The 22,042-nt window shown below is 34.1% G+C and overlaps 1 protein-coding gene across 1 annotated transcript in view; it reads right to left on the bottom strand.

Moving 5' to 3' along the window:
* Positions 1–22,042, bottom strand: part of LOC111507286 (uncharacterized) — a 495,004-nt gene that overhangs the window by 384,861 nt on the left and 88,101 nt on the right. The window contains exon 2 of the mRNA XM_074180055.1: positions 1,965–2,026. The gene's annotated coding sequence lies outside the window, so the exon portion shown is untranslated. The remainder of the gene's footprint in view (positions 1–1,964; positions 2,027–22,042) is intronic.

Below are 22,042 nucleotides of genomic sequence, written 5' to 3'. Positions count from 1 at the left end.
TGTTAAATCTTCTCTAGGTTTATTGTTTCTAGGCGTGTATGTTGTTTTGTTTAATATATTGAATGTTAGGTCTTGTTGTTTTGATTTGTACTTGTTCCTCGATAAGTGATTTTTGAATGTTAAATTTATGGATGTTTAAGTTTTCCCAAATGTCCATGCGGTTTCCCTTATTGACTTGTTTTGTGAGTTTTATGTTCTCTGGTGGGGGGAAGTTATGTTTGTTTTGTATGGAGTGTGTTGTGAGGTTTGATTTATGAGGTTATCAATGGGCGTACACTGTCTTACGAACAATAAATTTTCTTTAAAAAAGTTGGGAAAGGTAATGTAAAAACGGAAATATACTCGACTAAAAGTTTTGATAATTATCCTCATTCTAAAAAACATATTTTATTTCTGCACGCATTAAGTGGCTGTGACACAACTTCTGCGCTTTTTAAAAAGGGAAAAAAATCATTTTTAAAAGTTTTTGAGGAACTGACAAATTTGGATGAACTAGCTGCAGCATTTGAGGAAGAAAATTGTTCGGCCCAGAGATTTTTAGAGAGTGGAACTCAAACCTTATTGGCAGTCTATAAAGCTTCGAAATCTGTGAAAAGTCTCGATCATCATCGTTATATGCATTACGTCAAGTCTACAAAACTTAATAAACCTGTGCAGCTTTCAAATATTCCACCAACAAGTGCAGCTGCTCATCAACATTTCAACCGTGTATATTATCAAGTTAAAACTTGGTTAGGACATGATTTGGAACCCCAGGTATGGGGTTGGGCAATGCGAAACGATTTTCTGGAGCCTATCATGACAATTTTACCACCTGCTCCAGAAGATTTGCTAAATACAATTTTCTGCAACTGCAAGAGTGGTTGTGATTCGCGATGCGGATGCAGGAAAGCGGGCTTGCAATGCTCTTTAGCTTGTGGCCAATGTAATGGGCAAGCTTGTCTCAATGCTCTACCATATCAGAGCGACATTAACGAAGATGGAACCTTTTACCCCGAAATCATGGAAGAACTTGAGACAAATGTCGTTGAAGACGATAATGAAGACCAGTTTGAAATTTACCAGCAGCCAGAAGACGACGATGGAGAGGAAGAAGATGATTAAAATTATAAATTGTAGTTTTTGTACCCTTTAGTCCATTTCTTTACTTTCAATAAAAATAAATGTATTCAATGATATTTTTTGATAAAAAGATTAATTCATAATTTATTTGTTTTTTTTTCATCATGTAAGAAGTTATGAATATTAATTAGGTTAAAATTCAAATATAATTCCTATATTTTCATTAACAATTCTGCAATTACATGGGCAGGTAAGTGTTGTTAAATAAATTAATACTGAATAAAAAGTGGATAAGTTAGGAAAAAAATGATAAAATATAATATAATAGTTGAAGTGATGCTGTGACCGCGTGCTCTCCGCCCTCTATCTCGAAAACGGTTCACCGTATAAAACATTTTTTTGAACAAAATTTGTAGAGAATTTTGTATTCTACAATATTGATAATGAATACAAATAGCAAAAAACCCATAGGAAATAAGATATTTCCAAAAAAAGCGCAAAAAAACCGATTTTTGTGACCTTTGACCTTGAAATTTAATAGTTGCTTACACCCTACCATATGTAGTTTTTGAGACAACTTTTAGGGTGTCAATATACAAGTATTTACAGACTTACAGCTGGGTATCTCGAATTCCGAGGTGAACTTACTATAATGACTGGACTAATAAATTTCACTACTCAGATGAAAACTAAAAATTGCTCTTTAGATCGAATCATAAAAATATATATTGATCAATTTTCACCTGGAGGCTGTTCATTTTATGTCGAATGAACGTAATCTACAATCTGTGAAATGATATATAACTGGTTGGGTAACGGAAGTGATATATCATGACGAATATCACTCCATGCCTTCTTATCCATTCAAGAATTCGCGGGAACAATAAAAACAACCTACTTACGCAAGCATCAGGTGCAGGCAAACCAATTTCAGAGGCGAATCCTTGGATTTGACAATGAAATCCTGGAAACAAATATACGTAGATAAGAATACAAGAAGGTGCACCGGATATAAAACAAATATACAGGCCGTAAATTTCCTTCCGTATTACATAACCAGAACGAACGGAAATTATTAAATGTATATATTTTTTCATTAGGAAAACAACTTTGACCTAGTAAGTAAACTTTCCAAACTGAAATAGGAGAAATCATTCAAGATTTTATTACTCACAGTGAAACTCCTTCGAGTGTCAAAAAATATCTCTAGAATTTTGCACTTTGGATTTCCATAGTAGTATGAGGTTTTTCAGGATTCACCACAATTTTCAGTTACAAAATATATAAGGCTCAAAACTGTCTTCGAGTTATTGATGAATTGTGAAATAAGGTCGTCCAGATTTTACGAATATCACTGACTCTCTTTTATGATCCATAATTTAGAGGATGTTCCTTTCTTTCACATTTCCTTATGTGTCGCAAAAAAATACAATCTTCAAAACTGAATCTTCTATTGAATTTTTCTCTACTTTATTTACAAGTCTGGAGATATTTCCATATTGAATATCCATGTCCATAATTCCAAATCCCGAATTTTCAATTTTCATCTCTGCATTCGATCTTCGTGAAGATTGTTCGTTTTTATAAGTGTCCGGTGAGAAAGTTATTAAAGTGCTTGTAAAGATGGTATCATAGTTGGTGGCGAGATATCTCGGGAGTATACTGGTTGTGGCAAAACTTCGCTCAATTCGTTTGATTTCGGACGATGATATGTGAAATGAACGTACGGATGTTGTCGTTGAGAAGAATTTGATCTCTTCTGTTGACCGGTGGTAATAGAAATGTGCTGTAATGATTTGGAACGATTGCAGAAAGTTACAGTGAATAACACCAGCCTATGACCACCTTATAGTAACCATGGTCTTTTTTTAATGAGTTTTCGTCTTTGGGAAGTGCCTGGGTAACTTATCGGTGTCCAACCACTGTCATAAATATCTCCTGTTGTAAAGAATCCACTTTTCATCACAAGTGATGATCTTATCCAATAAACATAATTAAAAAAAATAAAAAACATCCTTTAAAAGAACATCGAATTAAAAAGTTATTTTTTTTAATAAGCTTAAAACAATAACGAACGAAAAATACTAGTATTATTGTGAAAAATTCGACGGGCTCTTGATATACAAAAAATATGGGACAAAGCGTCCACACTTTTTTTCACAATAATATTAGTATTTTTTTCGTTATTGTTTTGAGCTTATTCAAATTTTTTTTTTTAACTTTTCAGTTCGATGGTCTTTAAAAGCGCGTTTTTTTGTTGTTTAAACTATATTTATTTTTCATTTTTCAGTTTCGTATGCTATAAAAGCGTGTTATTAGTCTTTTTGAACTATATTTATTTTATCTAAACTTTGGGATGAATCAGCCGTGTATTGTTTAGAAAAATGACCATTGATATTTTCCGATTCCGGAGAGGGAGTCTGAAAATCAGCTACTCAGCCCAAGGCAGTAGGCGCGCAAAGGAGGGTTACAAATAAGGCAGCAGGCGCGCGTGTTAATGAAAAAATATTTTTTTCAAGTGAAGAAATACATGTAAAGTGAGTTCGAATTATATCAAGGAGGTTATGTACAGCGCTATCTGCCCGCGAATAGATCAAGCAATAATATCGATAATTTTGTCAAATACAGATCCCGAGCTTGAGAGTTACAAACAAACAAACCTACATACATACAGGTGAAGCTAATATAAAGCATGTGAAAAAAGGATTATTTTGGTTGCGCAAAATCAAAGAAGAACAGACTTCGAAACATACTTGACCTTTCCAATATGTTTCAAACCATCAAACACCGAACGGGAGTTGACGCCCAGTTCTTCCACCATCCCACACACCATTTGTGATGAGTCAGTCTTCACCAGGGTTCTCAAATTCTCGTCTTGGTTGAACTGTAGGTCAACCACTCATCTTTGAGGTGGAAACCTCCGGTAGCGTTCTGGTTCAATTTGAATTCGTAGAGACAAATTACTCGAAAATTGCTCAACGACATAATATAGTAATAAGCCGAGAATAGATTGAGAAAAATTTAAATTTGGAAAAAGATCAACAGCATCAATGTACGAATATAGAGTATAAAATTCTCTATCAAGATATGGAGCTACAAAAACACATAACACCTCTTCCCCACCGAGAAACGCTTTTTGATCTAAAACCTGTACTTTCTTGGAAATCCTACTAAAAAACAGTGCGGTTTATATTCTGGCGGGTAACGGGGTCTATATCTCCCGGATTTTTCGAAATATATGCCAATATATTTGTGGTCTTGAGATTAGTACCACTTCACAATCACACAACAATATCTCATTATCCTCATAATCCATATTTTTCTTGGCCAATTTTCTCTACAGCAACTCTTTTCATCATTCGAATATTTTCTACCATTTACCCCACCAACCAGCTACGAATGGATTAATTTTATGTGATTCATTCATTTACACAACCAACTACAGAACAGGAATATAAGTCAAATCACAATACAATACAATTACAATAGATTATAAGGTAAAAACAATACATATAGAATCAGCTGAAGTGAAAGGACCTAATCTCAGAGGCGGAACAGTAAAAAATGTCGAGCTGACAACTTGCTGAATTGCATTTGACACACATGTTATGCAGAGGTGCAGAATATATAAAAAAGATCAACCACTCTAGAGTTTGGTCTAGATACATTGAAATTAAGTTTTTGCAGAATATGTAGGTCAATAATTGAATTATTGATCAGTTTGAAAAGAAAAATCATGGAGTGACAATCACGACGCCAACTCAAGCTATTCCATAGCATATCTAGCTAACAATGCATCATGGGGAAATCCAATTGGTGGATAGATATTGTCTGATCTATAGGAGAGAAGTTTTAGGAAACGACGTTGAACTGATTCAACTTTCTCTGTATACAACTGATGAGATAGATTCCAGATTATGGAAGCATATTCTAATTTTGATCTGACGAAAGCATAGTATGATGAGTTGATGGATGTAGCCGTTACTACGTGGTAGGAAATCATAATGAAGGAAAGAGAAATGAAACTTTCCATGTTTTTTACCACTTTTATTTGTCACTAAAGTTACTGCAGTTTCGTCCTATAAGGACATTTTCAAACTGACACATTGAACGTTAGTTACAAAAAAATGTTGTAAAAAATATAGAAAGTTTTAATTACCTTTTCTTCATAGTATGAGGTTTTCGATGTAGATGGATCCGAGAAATCTCTGGAGATTCGTTCCATTCATTCTGTTTGCAGCAGACACAGTGGATTGATTCAATGTGTGGTACGAAGGAAAGTTTTGTGTCGAAGATAACACCTAGATGTGACAGGCCGTTGAAGTGGAATATCGTTTATTGAATATTGATATGAAAATGGACGATTTTTTAGTGACATTACATTTACTCGCGTTTAAACACGCGAAAACACCATTGCTCAACACGTTTCATATTGAGGGGGAGAGTTGAAGACAGTTCTCGATGTCATTGATCTCACAATATAATTTCAGGTCATTCACGGATATCGAACAGTTGAAGTCAGTATCAGAATATTGCGAAATCTCATCCCGATTGAAAGTTTTCATATAATTGAGGAATTTCGATTTTTCAAATGAGAAAGTTATGGGCAGTTGGAGTAACGCTTGTAGGAATAATTCCGTCTGGCGTCTGACGTTATCTGACCCAGACGACATTGATTGTATTCGCTTTTACAAATATTTTATATTGACGATTGATTCTAGGTCAGAAGATGTTAGCTGCCATTTGTTCTAAGCTGAAATTAGCATAACTTAATGGCAATGCACGGAAAGACAACCAAAAATTTAATCTGCTGCAATTAAAAAACACGCACACTCCTGTTGGAAGTTTGATATTGATTTGTTGAAAAGCAATTGTGAATGAAATGTAATGTAAATAATGCCTATTTCTGAGATAAGAATTTTTTGTTCATTTCTGGGAGGTAGATTTTGGCTTCCGAAATGTAAAGATAAGTATTGTTTTATTTCTTAGCAATTTTTTTATAGGCAAAATTGTTAAATACGACAAGTTACTGATAAACAGAACATTTTTCTTTGTGAAGAATACTTTGATTTTACGCATTAACTTATCGGGATGAACTGAAAAGTTTGCCCTTCTACACTTGTATAAAGTTTTTCATTATAATTTTTATATTTTTCAGATTGTGGAAGGTAACAAATACTTAAAAAAGATCGATAAAAAACTGATTTTCTTCCACAAAAAATGGTATTCGTTGAATATTATAGAATGTTTTATCAGTATCATCAGAAAGTGATGGTTTTTTCAATTACCTGAAATTTCTGCCATAAACTGCAAATCTTATCTCATCAACTGTTCAATTATAGAATATAATCTGAATTGAAGGGGTTATATTTTTTAGGAGTGATTAATTTTTGGGAAAGAAAGTTTTTGGCTTTCTACTACTCCATCTTGATACAAAAAAAAAAGGATGAGAGAGTCTTCCAAAGAAAGGAAGGAAGTAACTCCATACATGGATGTGTAGATCATGCAAAGAAGTAACTTTTGAAAAATCGTAATTCATGAATGAAGTGTGAGTATTTTCCATAATGCTATCCAATTTGGTACTGAAGAGCCTTAGGGCAAGTGTCTTAAGGCGAAACATCGGTGTATACCAGTGAGAATGGCAGTATTCTATGTAAGTGCAATTTGTTACCATTCATTTAAAGTAGAACTCATGTGAATGATATCTGATTTTATTTCACAACGAATGTTTGAAATACAAACTGAATAGAGAGAACTATCTTCTGTATAATTCAGTGTTCATATAGAAAGTGGGAGGGCCTACTATACCCTGGAAGAATACTTTCAGGATTCTTTTTGCTGAGATCTCTATCTTTGGCGGCGGTCATATAACGTATGCCTAATTCTTTATATATTTACAGGTAGTCCTTGTAATTTCATGTACAAAATGTTTGTTTTTCCGGCATGTTACTTTATTCATTTAATTGGCACATCGTAGTTTTGTTGTTCAATGTTATTTGGCTCAGTGGTGTAAATCTTGTTGCTTTTGTATATGTAATTATGTCCGCTTATTGTAAGTGTGAATTTATGTGTATTTATGATCTCCTTGCTAACTGTATATTTGTGATGTTATCATGGTGACTGTATGCTTTGTCATGAGAATTGTTATTCTTGGACAATAAAGTATATTTCGATTTGATTTGAAGTATTTGTTTCGAAAAAATTTTTTCTTTCCTATAATTCAATGTTTATATGAAAGTAGCTGTTTCAGGAGGACTTTCTTTCAGTTTGTGTCTGAAAATTACTTCTTTGCATGATCTACACATCCATGTATGGAGTTACTTCCTTCCTTTCTTTGGAAGACTCCCTCATCCTTTTTTTTATCAAGATGGAGAAGTAGAAAGCCAAAAACTTTCTTTCCCAGAATATAATCTATTCTTCTCAAGAAATTTTGGATAGTTTTCAATTCAACTTCAAGCCACTTGAACTGCATTCCTTAATTTCACATAAACTGGTTCTATGATTGACAAAACATCTACATTTCAAGTTTTCAAACTAGATATTTCAATAAATATTGTCCATCTAGAATGAGGTTCATCTGCTATCAAAATTTTTTCAGAATGAACTTGTTTCACTCTGTTCGGGAGCTGAAAATGAGAACAAAACATATCAATAATTGTGACATCATACAACAATTCCCGTGATCAAGGTGCTAATTGTTGTTCTACAAAAATATGTGATGCAATTGGCCAATTCTTGATGAGAGTTCTTAACTTTTTCAAATAACACTTCATTGTGAAATTACCACTAGACAGTTCACAAAACTGGAACACGTGTTTCTCTATACTGAAGCTTTATCAATCGTTTTCATACTAACTAAATTGTGCTTTATCTGTGCTTTGCATACCAATAATTTTAATCACGTCTCCTTTCACCTAGATAATGACCCATTACTCTAACAGTGCTTGGGTAAAAACTAATTTTTAATGTTTTTAAATATCATTTCACAAAATTATTTCAACTCATCAAAAAGACATGTGAATCAACATCTACTGCCAACGAGATTCATCCTCTCTCTCCGCAACGCATTTGTGTTTCAGCCTAGCTACACTGATGGAACCTATGGCGGGTCGAAACAGTGCTGTCTGCTGTTGAATCACAAATACGTTGTGATTGGGCTCTGGTTTTCAGCTGATAAACCCTCATTCTACAGAATTTCCTAGTAAACTTATTTAACCTCAATGTCCTAATAACTCTAGTGATAACAGATTTTGATTTCGAATGAATGTACTTGTGATGCACTGTTTGGATCCTTTAGTGTAGTATTGATTATTACTGGAGTTTTTTTCCCAACACCAAACCATTATTTTAACACCTCGACACGTGTTTTGACCATCAAGTGATCATCCTCACGAGGAAGATCAAATTGATCAAGAGTGATATCAAACTGATCTTCCTCTTGAAGATGATCACTTGGTGATCAAAACACGTGTCGAGGTGGTAAAATAACGGTTTGGTGTTGGGAAAAATACTCCAGTAATATTTGAATGAATGAACAAACTTCAGTTGTGATTTCTGGGACTTCCCAAGAATAAATTGATTCGTGTTCAATTTTATCAGCTGCAGAAGTTTACTACACTTGGAACAATGAAAAAGTACACATTAGTAATCAATTTAAAATGATTTCGCTACCTCTTCAACAACAACCCAACCTTGAAATGAAAATTTATTTTTTATATTTAATTGTTTACCTCCGATATCTGGTGTTTCAGTATTCCGAACTTCAATCATATGCATTTCCAAGTAGATGTCAAAATTTATAATCACGATATGAAATGTACTCACGGTGAATTATGAGATGCCTATAGTTCAGTATAAACAGTGATAATACGTCATGAATTGGTTTCAACATCTAAAGAATTGCCGATGACTGTTGTTTGTATAGCTATCTCTTTTCGATGCCTTAAGTGTAAGCAAACAAGAGCTGTCGATGATTGTCAGGAACCATTTTTGTAATTTTTTTTTATATAAAAGAATGTGTTGTATCTCGTACTTAATTTATGATGCATGTGTATTGTTCTGCCGTCCTAACGTGTAGTCTTGCATCAATATTAATGAAAGAGTATGAAACTTCAAACGATATCAAGAATTCATTCGACAACACAGAGATAACGTAATTGTTGTTATGTTTGTTGAGCGTCTTGATATTTCTTATTTCTCGTTATGATTTCAGATGAATTCATTGAGTGGACAGAAACTCACGATCTCATAACTTGCCAGAAATATTTCCATTTTGCCCTTTTTCTGTGAAAGGGAGATTTCTTTTCATTTCCTCTTTTATCGTTGAAATATACATTTTTCAGTTCAGCGATGTTATTTTTTCTCGTTGTCTTTTTATATTCAAACGGTAAAATTTCAGCGGTTGAAACTTTTCAGTAGTACGTTGACAATGGAAATTAATTTCGTTCGGACTGGCGGAACATCTGACAACTGATCTCTGGTTGCGATTGTGATAGCAAACTTTTCCATTCGAAAAGACCCTTCACATTAATTTTATGAATCCTCCTGAAATTTTTGTACAATCGGGTAGTTTTCTTGCAGAAGAACACGCACTATAAAAAATCCTCAGAATGTTTCGAGAGCAGTGCCTATGCTTGGGTGAAGATTTGTGTTTCATTCGAACCTCTGTAAATTACATTCATTTGTGAAAACCATCATAAAATGTTCATTCGAAGCGAAAACTAGCTGTAATTTGCCGCATTCTTCTGATACACACCACTCTTAGTAAATAGCGGACTTAGTCAGTCAGAATGTTTCTTGTCAGGATAGAATGTAGCTCAATACTCCAAAAGAGGTTCATTTTCAGCTTCATGAACCCTTGAAATTTGCTGTTCGAAATAAATGGGGAGCTGCCTCTGATATTCCAATAATATGATTGTACTAAAGTAATTATTTGACACCTAACAAATTGATCGACGCAGTTATTGGAATTGTGTGTCCTGACATTGAGTTCAGTTCCATTATATTCCCTTAGCATTGAATCTGACTTAGTTACTGATACCTCGAGCCATATGTTCTCCAGATTTTCATTGAAATATACTGTGCGTGGCAGTTGAAACCTACACTGAAAAAGTCGTTCATTATTGATACTCTAAAAAAACTTCAGTTTGCAGGGACACATTCCTTTCTGAAAATCAACCCCTTGTTATTCACCCTCTTCCGATACAAACCCACCTACAAAAAATCACCACTAGATATTATGATAGAGTGACACCTGATTTGAAAGTTCTTCCAATTCTGTACCAACCCTTTAATATTTTTGACATTAAAACGATGAGCAAAGTCAGAAATAACATGGAAGATTGTCTTCAATTTGAAGGATATCAAGTGTTGATAGTCTCCAACCCCTGGTAAATTCTTGCCATCAATTTTATCTACAGTAGTGGACTGCGTCTCGAAAACGTTTGATTTCAACCATCCCCACAGAAAAAAGTGGAGTCAAATCTTGGGTTCTGGATGGCCATTCTGGAAAACCTCTCCTTTTTTCCATCGACCCAGAAAGTTTTTATCGAGTAACTGTGGCACTAGTACCACGCAATAAGGCGGAGCTCGTTTTGAAAAACTACCCCTTTGAGAAATGCAGGATTGTGTTGTCAATGCATATCATAACTGAATTATTCAGAAATTTGAATCAACTCCAAAATTCAGGTTTGCTTCCAGATGATCCTATAATATAATTATTCGAAATTTCTGTTCAAACAGTTAGTTTTTGGGGATATCAGATGTAAATTAGTGGTGCGATATTGGGATTTGTATCACTCCAGTATTGAAACTTTTGAAGTTCGGAAGAAAAATGAACGATTTTTTCAAATCCAAAGACAAATTCGAGTTCTTTTTGTGATTGGACAAATTTTTGAATACGATAAGTTACTGACAAATAAAATATTAATTCTTGATTTTTGCAGTGAATTATGGTGATGAACTGAAAATTTTTTCCTTTGAAACATCTGTGTAATGTTCTCCGTCGCAATTATCATGTCTCTGAAATCCTGAAAGGTGAAAATCTCCTAATAGTTCAAAAAAAAATCGAATACATCAAGAGCTGATTCAATCAGATAGCTTCATTATCGACAGTTTTGTGAACATTAATATCATGAAACGATATGAACTCTGGAAGAAATATATTCTGTATCTGTATCTATAGAGTAGGGAGGGTGAGTGTAAGCCTACAGCACTCAGGCCACCTGTGACCCATTGTACATCCTTCCGAGGAGTTGTCCTACTAGATCATCGTATACCCTGTCCTTTCCAGGAAGATGGTCAGATTACTAGGAGACATCTCCTTTACATCGGCAGGTGTAGGCCAAGACACGTCGAACACACACTCTCTTATTGACGATAATTCAGGGCACTCGCATAGGACATGCCGGGCAGTTTCATCTTCCTGTTCACACATCCTGCATACAGGTGTTTCCACTGGCCCCATAATATGGAGGTGTTTCCTCAGTTGACAGTGTAGTGTGAACGGGAATCCCGTTCTCACTAAACGATCGCGATCAAGTATTTTCTTTGATGTACCGCCTTCTTATCGATCGTTCCTGAACGCGAACAAGCATACGTTCGCTCGCTCAGACGATTATTGATGCAGAATGCTAGTTCACTCTTGTTCGCTCTTGTTCGCTCTTGTTCGCTCGTGCTCGCTTTTTTGGTGAATACGCACCTTAACAAAAATGAATGAATAATTATAGAAAATGTTAATTTACTGTTCATTTCCTCAGGAAACTGGAGTACCCATATCACAATTTATTGGTTTATTCGGCATTAAAAATGTATGTCATATCGGATCCATTCTGCTTGTTTTTGCAACATTGAGTTTCAACTTTTTCTTAGCTGACAGCTCGCGTAGGAACAACTCGTTTTTCCATCGAGTTAAGTTTGTGTGTGTTTTAAAAGTGTTTTAGAGATATATTTGAATTCTAACATGGTGCATTCTTGTGCTGATTTTAATTGTGCAGAAAGGCACAAGAAAACAGAAAGCGCATTGGTTTATAAATGAGTTATTTCATATAATGAGTTTAGGTTCCCAAAGGATAAAAGAATTGAAAAGAAAAAACTACACTCCTTCTACTCTTCCAAGACTTTATAGAAATCTTTCAAAAAGTGACTATAAATGAAAGGGAGACAAAAATATTGAATTTGATGAAACAGTTATTTATTTCAACTTCAAGTATTCTGCACAGAAAGTATTACCTGGAGTAAATACTGTTGGCGAAAGTATGATACATTTCATTTCATTAAATTTTTTCATATGAATAATGGTATTACCTCAAAAGCTTTTGTTGGATCAGTACAATCAATTCTTTCTATACTTGACCTCATTCAACCTTCCTCTCAAGTTTTGGAAGATTCAACAGATTACCCAAGCGAGCCTATAATAATGCTTGAATTTAGTAGCAATATTAGAAAGAGGTATGTATGAAGGAATCGTTCTTTTTTTTTTATAATAAACTAGTACTATATTGCTGTATCGCTGCTGTTTCAATGTTTTGACAGAATCAGAATCAACGAACTTAGGCGTGCGCAGCGTTATAGAACAGTGCTTTCAAAAAATTGTTCTACAGCGCCATCTAGTGGCGAGTAACAGAAAAATTGATAACCTAAAAACTTTCTCTGTGAAAAATTACTTATACATGTCAAGTTTCATCACGATCGATTGAGCGATGTAGAAGTTTATCACGTACCAACCAACCAACCAACGAACCAACAAACATCCATTTTTATATAGTAGATTGCAGTTTTACGAATTGAGGATTGTAGAATAAATTGAATATTTGAAATGATTCTTTAATCCAGTTTGCTATATTTTTTTATTTGCATAACTGTATATTATTGAATAATGCATAAAATCATAGTTTAGGTGAATATTTTGTGATCTTTCGACTTTGTGTACTGATTTTAGATATACAGTGTGTCAGTTTTAAAACTTACAATGGGCTATATCTCACGAACGAAAGCTGATATCGAAAAATGCTTGAAACCGTTTCTAGGATAGTAAGGGGGAACTAAAGTGACATGAAAGAGAACTCACCCCATCAACCCCTTAGACCCTACCCACCAAAACTCAAAAAGCTTAAATTGCAAACCCCTACTTGTGATACATTATTGAAAATACTATAGGAAATGATATCCAATGGTATACATAATAATTGTTCAGGGTGAAACTTTGGCTTAAATGGAATATTTAATGAGGTTTTTGTTGAACTGCAAATTTATTAAAAATGTCAATCAAGTAAATGTTCAAAGTGGGTTCCTCTGTTTTGTTAACAATACTACAACATATTTTCGAATTCTGCAGGAACTTTAGCAAATGTTGTTTTAGTAATGGCTAGACATGCTTGCGTAATTCTTTCTCGCAATTCCCCAAGTGACGCAGGTTGAGTTTCATAAACAACTGACTTGAGGTGACCCCATAGAAAAAAGTCAGGTGGCGCCAAGTCTGGTGACCTCGGTGGTCATTCAATGGGACCTCTCCTTCCAATCCATTTATTCGGATAATTAGTATCCAATCATTGCCTAACTGGAGCTGCATAGTGAGGAGGTGCTCTATCTTGTTGGAAGTGCAGCAAATCTTCGTCTACAGCTAGGTTGCCTTGGTCGTCTCTTTGGTTCTCTAATGCATGCACAACTAAAGGTTCGATGGTGTTTTCCAGCATATCGAGATGAATGTCGCCACTTAAATTGCCTGATATGAACAAGAGACCAATTATAGCATCGCCTAATATTCCTGCTCAAACTAGTGATGCCTCTTGTCGAGACAAGACAAGAAAATGATTTCTCTCGTCTTGTCTTGACTAAGTCGAGAGAAAATGGTCTCTCGTCTTGACAAGAGACCTGTTTTTCAGGCACTCTCTTGTCTTGTCTTGTCTTGTCTCGACTTCTCTTGGCGAGAGAACGTCCTTGGTATTCAGAATTTGCAGTAAACGGAAACTTAGTGGTTATTTGGGTACTTGAACGCTGCACTGGATTCGTCCGTTTAACAGTGATGTCAGTTGTATACTAATTGTGAATAACTTCGAATTATTCTGGTATAAGTATATCAGGCATTATTTAATCGAAAACTTTCTGACAAAACAGTTTTGGATATTTGATTATTCTTCGAAAACAGCAGGTATTCTGCTCATGAACATATTTCATTTCTTAATCATCTTCAGTTATTCGAAAATTATTATGTATCCATATAAGGTGTTTGTTGTTTTGGCATCAATGTTTCTAGTGTCTATTTCAGTCGTCCGAATAGCTTGACAGTCAGATTTCACTGGTTGTAGAGGTTCGAGGTTGATGAACATTTATCGTCGAACGGTTAATATTAACACGCATTACATTATTTCTTGCACGTTAGGCGCTATGGAAATCTCTGAAACTCATAGAAGAAATACACAAGTTCCTAGTGGATCTAGGATCCTCACTCATAGCCAAATTCAAACAACAGATAATTTATCAAAGATAAATTCAAAATACAATCACTACTTCACATTTACTATCGAGAATAAAAATAAAGTTGCTCGTTGCGAACTGTGCGTGAAAAATAAATTGAATGTAGAAATTAAAATGAAAAACTCTAATACTATCGGTCTCAAGTGGCACATGAAGAAATGCCACAAAAATGAATTCACACAAAATTTCACCAATCCAGTCCGTCAACCTACAATTGTGAACATGTTCCAGGTGGAAAAGTAACAAAAGGGGGTAGGTGATATTATTTTTTATTCAGTCTGAAGCTTGAAAATGATTCAAAATATGTTGAAACCAAAACACAAATTATTGCATGCAGTTCTTATGAATATCGTTTTACATTCTATCTGAGAATACCTATGCAATTTTACATGTCAGTTCACGCTTTCACTTTCTCATAGGGTTTTCTCGCGTAATAAATTTGCTGAAATTTTTACCAGTCCGAATAAATAATTGAATTAAATTCGAGAAGATTTTCAGTTTTGATATACGGTATACTCGTAGCATAGTTATAACGTAAAATTCAGATACACTGACTATTAGCTGGTTGTTGTTCATTGTAAAAAATAAAATGCCCTTTTCGTGTTGAGGTATCAACTTTGTTATAATTATTATCAGTTTCAAAAGTATTTTGATTCGGCCACTTGCAGAAAACTGTTTCAAAATGTTCCAAAGAAGCTCATTTTTGAAACTATATTTCATTTTCGATTTTTGAATTATTTCAATCACAAGTGAATATAATTTCAACAAATTATTCACGCCTTTTGAATATACATCATGGCTGAAAAAAGTAGATAATTTTCTTGAATTCTGAGTAATTTCAGTAATCTTGAAATTATTGTGGAATGCATAACCATTTCTTCTGTTCTAAAAACATCATATTGATGATGAAAATGCTCTGCATAATTATAAATCAACAAAGAATCAGGTCAATAATTAAAAAAAACTTGCAAGAGAAAAAATTATAGAAGATCAATACACTCGTGATGGTAGTGATTCTAAAACAAATATGGAATAATATATTATCAGTATATCAGTTATTGCGTACGTAACAAAGCTACTAGATTTGACAATACAATAATTGAAGAAATCAAAATAAATAGAAATGTGTTTATAGATTAAATCTGCAAAAGAAATGAACCACTGGTTTGTTACCATAGAAGACTTTATTACTAAAACAATTACCCATTATAACCTCAATCCTAAATCTGAATTTTCAATAGAATACCCTACAACTATTTATTTAAATCCTTCTGGGTTCTGAAGAATATTTTATACAAATTTAATAAATCTTAAATTTTATGTAAATTATGAAATGCACCATGTGCATCTGGTATATTTCCATTTGAGCTGAAGGAAATCTATAGTTTTTTCTATTAGAAAATGTAGAAATATTACATCAGCTCTACTACCAGTTGACTACTTCTGAAATTGAGCTGGTATGATTAACCAAAACATATGTAATTCATTATAAATGTATTTTGGTGGTATCAATAAACAAATAAGCATCAATTTAAACTTAATTTGCAAATTATTACCTTCATTCACTCCAATTGTAAGGATTCGAAATTATCAAATACAAAAATTGTAATGAACCATATATTTTTGCATCAAAAGAATATTATAATTGGATTTCTATAATACTATTTTTCTCTCGACCTCTCTTGACTTCTCTTGTCGAGAGAAGCCTCTCTTGTCTTGTCTTGTCTTGTCCAAGAGGACCTTACGTCTTGTCTTGACGAGACAAAATTTTTCGAAAGGAAAATCTTCTCTTGTCTCGATCGAGACATGATTAGACAAGACAAGACGAGACAAGAGTCGAGAATCTCTTGTCTCGGCGGCAACACTAGCTCAAACATTCAGTTCTTCAGGATATTGAGTGTGACCTTCTCTGAATCGATGCGGGTTCGCTTCACTCCAGTACCGACAATTTTGTTATACTGAATGGTAATGTAAAATTACCATTCACTATAAAAGTACATTCATCACTGAAACAAATATATTTCAACATTCTCGGTTCAACGCGAATTCTTTCAGTCATAAGTTCACAAAACTCAATTCGTCTGTCTGGATCATCATCGCCTAGTTCTTGAAGAATTTGTGTTTTGTACGGGTGAAACTTATGTAATTTCAACACCTTCCTAACCGACTCATGTGAAAGTCCTGTCACTGCAGATACTTGACGTGTTGATGCAGTAGGCTCCATTGCAAAATTTCCAAGGACCTCAATTTGGGTTGCTTCATTCAGTAATCTTGGGGCATTCCTTTTTTTATTTTGCACTGTTCCCGATTCTCTGAATTTTTCAACCAAATCGCAGACGTACACGTGACTTACATTTTTGTCTGGATGCCTTTCATGGAATATTTGAGCTGTTTTTAAATAACACTGGTTCTGTGAGGCAAATATGAAAATTATCTCCACGCGCTCAGGTATACTGTAAACCATAGTGACAACTACAGCTGAATGACAGTACAGATCGTACAAATGATAAAAACTAATGACATTTGGAAGTCTCAAACAAACCAAAAATTATTGACTCTGAAAGAATCCAAAAAACAGATATTTCCAACTTGTTTTGCAAAAACGGCATATTAAGTTTTTATTTAACAAAGAAAGTATCGACGGACACTCATCATTTGAAATAATAGTCCGGGATGTAGCATTACAAATAAAAAAGTCATAGAAAGCCGGCTGATATTAAAGTTCGTGCAGACTTTGACAATAGGATGTATTATTGTTTACAAAACAACGGAACCCACTTCGAACATTTACTCAATTGACATTTTTGATAAATTTGTAGTTCAACAAAATCCTTATTAAATATTCTATTCGAACCAAAGTTTCACAATTATTGCTTTACCCTGTACAATTGTTATTTATACCATTGGATAGAATTTTTTATAGTCTTTTCAATGATGTATCATAAGTAGGGGTTTGCAATTTGAATTTTTTGAGTTTTGGTCGGTGAGGCCTAGGAAGTTGATGGGGGTGAGTTCTCTTTCATGTCACTTCAGTTCCCCCTTACTATTCTAGAAACGGTTTCAAGCATTTTTCGATATTAGCTTTCGTTCGTGAGATATAGCCCATTGTAAGTTTTGAAATTGACACACTGTAGAACTTATTTCCAAACATAATTTTTCGTGTACATTTTATTCCATGTGGAAAATTTTTCATCAATTGAAACGTTAACGGATTAAGATACACTTGCATAATCAAATTGATAGTTATAGGCTTCGTGAATTTTACGATTTGGCAATGTTGATTATTTCTATTGGTCAATCGAACAGGAAGCGGGAATAGCGCCGTTACGTCACCGCCCTACCACATTCGATTTGTAATGATTAATTACGGGAAATCTACGGTACTTAGAGAGCTGAAAAAGTGCACTGTTTTTTAATTTGAAATTTCTATCAAGTGAACTGTAAACCAAAAAGTCATGAAACAAGCCCATTATACAGTACAGCAAAATGAATATTTCAAAATGAAATTTCGGAGTACACAGTATGTCCTTGCAAATGCATATCGGAAAATAACTACTTCCCAACCCAATGCCACGCTTGACATCGAATTATATCTAACAAAGATTTATGCAAGATACAGAAGCACTACAAGAAAGCAGACAAAAAATCTTTGAGGCGTTCTCAGAGCGGTGCCTATGCGAAAGTAGCGATTCATATTGGATTTGAATCGCTGGAGATAAAATGCATTTAGAAAAACCTTTACAGGAAGTTTATTTCCACCCTTGAAACTAAAAACAGCGGCACAGCAACGAAACGTTAACCCAAAAGCAACTTTACGCTTCCTAAACCGTTGCAATATAGTATCTCACCAAGTGATGCCGAACATGAACGTAAGATTTCTAAAAAATAAATGATATTCAACTGAACCGTTTGAATAGTTGGTGAAATTTTTGAAGAAGTATCACATAAAAATGTAGTTTGCATTCACATATGTTAGGCTTTAAATATACTTTTTGCTCGATTATAATACTTGCGAGAAATTATGCAAAAGACAGTCTGTACGTGGAGATCTATTTCTCAAAATGAGTCTCTCTAAATTAACTTTCATCTCAAGAATTTTCTTGAAAGTAAAAAAGCGTTTTTGTTTTTCCGTTAACCAGCTGTCGTACCTCTACGAACGACAACCCTCAGAAGTCGAAACATGTGCGAGCTAAGGATTAACGAGTTCTTACCTTTTAACGTGTGATTCCTAATGTGAGTGTGAGTGTAGTGTGAATGTGAGCGTGAGTGTAATGTGAGTGTACCTCAAAATAAAAAGGAATTTATTTCCAACAGGAGTACCCAGTTACAGGAAATGCTATTATTACAGAGTTCATATCAAATAAATATTAAAAATAATGGAATATAGAAATGTATAAAAGTAAATGATAAAACAAAGTATATATAAAATATTCGTATAAGTAGAATTCCAAAAGAGGAAAAAAAACTGAGTATATAACACAAAAAGTTACAAATCATGCAATGTAGCAGTAATAAGACAAATGTTATTTATAGTATCATTAAAAGTGATTGTGGATACAAGATACCAAGACGTTCAGAGAGTCGAAATGAATATCGCAGTGTTGACAGATTTTTTTGAAGCTACTGCATATAAAATTCAATGGTGACTGTAGCATAACATTTGTGCGTGATGCTTCGCAATAGAGTTTCAGATTGTGTTGACCTTCACTTCTTGGTACCAAGAAATTGATCTCGAGTAAAAGAACCGTATCTACTGTCAATATTGGTGTTCAGTAATTTATGCAGGAATTTTATACCAAGGATAACTCTCCCATTTTCCAAATCGTGTCAACAAAATGTTATGATCGATGCCCCTCGTGGGGCATTACCTTCAACTTTTAGACATAAGTATTTTGGGAACCTCTTTTGCACGCTCTCACTTGATGTTTTTTGGTAGTCGTGAAATTAATTCCATAACACAGAGCCATACTCTAAGTTAGATCTGGCATACGCAAAATATAGCAATTTTAAGGTGGCCATACTTTTAAAAGTTTTTGATATTTCTATAAATGAATCCAAGCATCCTATTTGCATCAGCAGTCATATTCCTTATATGTGTTGTAAATGTTAATTTACTGTCGTATGTTATACCAAGATCTTTTATCTTATGTACGCGGTTGATTGTAGTTTTGTTGATTGAATAATCGTACATTAAAGTTCGTTTTTTGTTGTTAATGATATCATTTTACATTTGGATACGTTCAGTTGTAGACTATTAATATTACACCAAAGTTTGATTACATCTAATTCATGTTGTACACGTCGGCAGTCAGTAATATCGTCGATTTTATAATATAGTTTCAGGTCGTCTGCAAATAGTAGTGTCTAGGAATATTCAAAGAGGTTGCCAAGTCGTTAATAAAAATTAAAAATGAAAGAGGTCCAGGATTAGAACCTTGGGGTACCCAGATATAACTACGTACTGGGCCGATTTGAAAGATTCATATTTGACGAATTGTTTTCTGTTAACTAGATATGATTCAATTAGAGTAAGCAGTTGGTTGAAGAGTCCCAATTTTGTCAATTTGCTGAGGAGAACAGACTGACTGAGGATGATAAGCGTTAGACTGCTGACTCAATATTTTGCACAAACCTTTGATTTTTATTTCACTTGTTGGCCAAACAAAATTGAATTTCAATGAGTTTTTTTCCGTTTTGTGTGTGGAAGAAGAAACAAGTCTCGAGTTTATTTTAATATTTTCTATAAAAGAGTATTTTCATTAAATCGCGTTCCACAGTTATATCTCTTTTATATTACCCATCAAAATATATAAGAACCAGTCCTTCCTTAAATTTTCTTGTCAATCAACATTTTCACATTAACAAACCTCATGAAAATTTCCGAACTGATTGATTGACATTTTGAATTCCGTGTCTAATATTACTTGAATATCCAGCAAATTTATCTCTTCGGAACAGGCGGTAGTTTTTCACGATCTTTAACGAAAATTGTTTATACTTTCATGTCTAAACAACTTGCGAACATCATAAGAATAATAATTAGTTTCACTTTTCTACTTGATGTTTCAGATATCTGTCAAAATTAATTGGTTGTGATGAAAAACTCGTCTTGAATAATTTGAGAAGAGCGACCCCATACCGTGAAGAATTATGTGTCAAAAGTTCAAAAATATGGTGGAGACATCTACAATTTCTATCGGGGATTGTATAGTGCGAGACGTATTATGGTGTGCGTTTCGTCTATATTTGAAATCTACAAGTCAAACTTGAAATCTTAATGAAATGAGCAACCGGTTAGCAGCTTTTACAAACTAACCGAAACAAATTGGATACGTAGAAAAAGTTATGTGCTTTTTGACAGCAGCAGCGGATAGGTGACATTTTATCAACCGGGAAAATTTGGAATAGAGCGCACAGAAATTGGTAAAAAATTGCGAGGTGTCAAATTTAATAATAATGACTATGATAGAGTTTTTTGACTTTCTACTCCTCATAATAAATTGCTATTTCAATTACATAACAAATGTTTGTATAGTCCGGTCAATTTAAACATTCGATTCTACTAAAATTGCCACCAAGCTGAAAATCAATGAGATTGTTTGAAATATGATCAAAACTGAAATTTGAAAGTTCCCCATCTTTTCCCTGTATGGAAAAATTTTTATTCAAGATCAAAGGTCAAAAAATGAGTTTTTCGTGATTTTCAGCAAAACGGTAAGTTTATTCATAAAAATACTCATAACCAAAATTGTAGACCATGAAATCATTTACAAAAAATGTATCAATACTTTTTTCCTTCGAGCCACCGATTTTGAAATATAACGATTCAAAAAGTCGTTAAAGTTGTAATCGTCATAATATGCACATGTTTCCACGCCAACTATGAGGTAGTGTACTGAGCGAGTTTTTTTTACGTGGTTTTCCAAGTAGGCCTGTTCCACGGGTCAACTTTGATCCTTTTTATTTCAAAACTATTGTACAATAATGGATATAAGCAAAAAGATTGAAAAATAAAAGCAATTTAAGTTAAAAAAGTAGTGAAATTTAATCGTTCGACTCATAACTTTCAAATTCTTCTTCTTGTTCTTCTAATTGATCTTTTTGTTTTTGTTCGTCTTGTTCGTCTTATTCTTCTTCATCTCCGTTCTGAGTACATGTTAACTGCGTTGATAGCGATGTATCGCATGTTGCCTCGTTCGAATCAAACAAATTCTCCACTGTTGGTGATTCAATATTAGAGCACGACCGGCCTTGACAATGTGTACATGCCAGAGAACAAATCAGTTCGGCTTTTTTGCAACCACATTTAGCACTGCACCCCTTTTTGCAGTTGCATAAAATTGTGTTCAGCAGTTTTTCCAGCGCAAGTGGAAGTAAAGTTTGTACTGGTTCTAATGAATTGTTAACCAACTTCCAACCCCAGTCTGTAGGGTTTAGCTGATAACTAAGCCACACTTGAACTTGGTAATATACCCGAAAAAGATGTTGATGAGCAGCAACTGAGGTT

This window comes from Leptinotarsa decemlineata, unplaced genomic scaffold (assembly GCF_025532065.1).
Source record: "Leptinotarsa decemlineata unplaced genomic scaffold, Ldec_3_MD MMD2_tig00026282_RagTag_RagTag, whole genome shotgun sequence".
Taxonomy (NCBI): Eukaryota; Metazoa; Arthropoda; class Insecta; order Coleoptera; family Chrysomelidae; genus Leptinotarsa; species Leptinotarsa decemlineata.
Note: the sequence above shows the minus strand (reverse complement) of the source record. Positions and strands in the feature narration are given on the sequence as shown.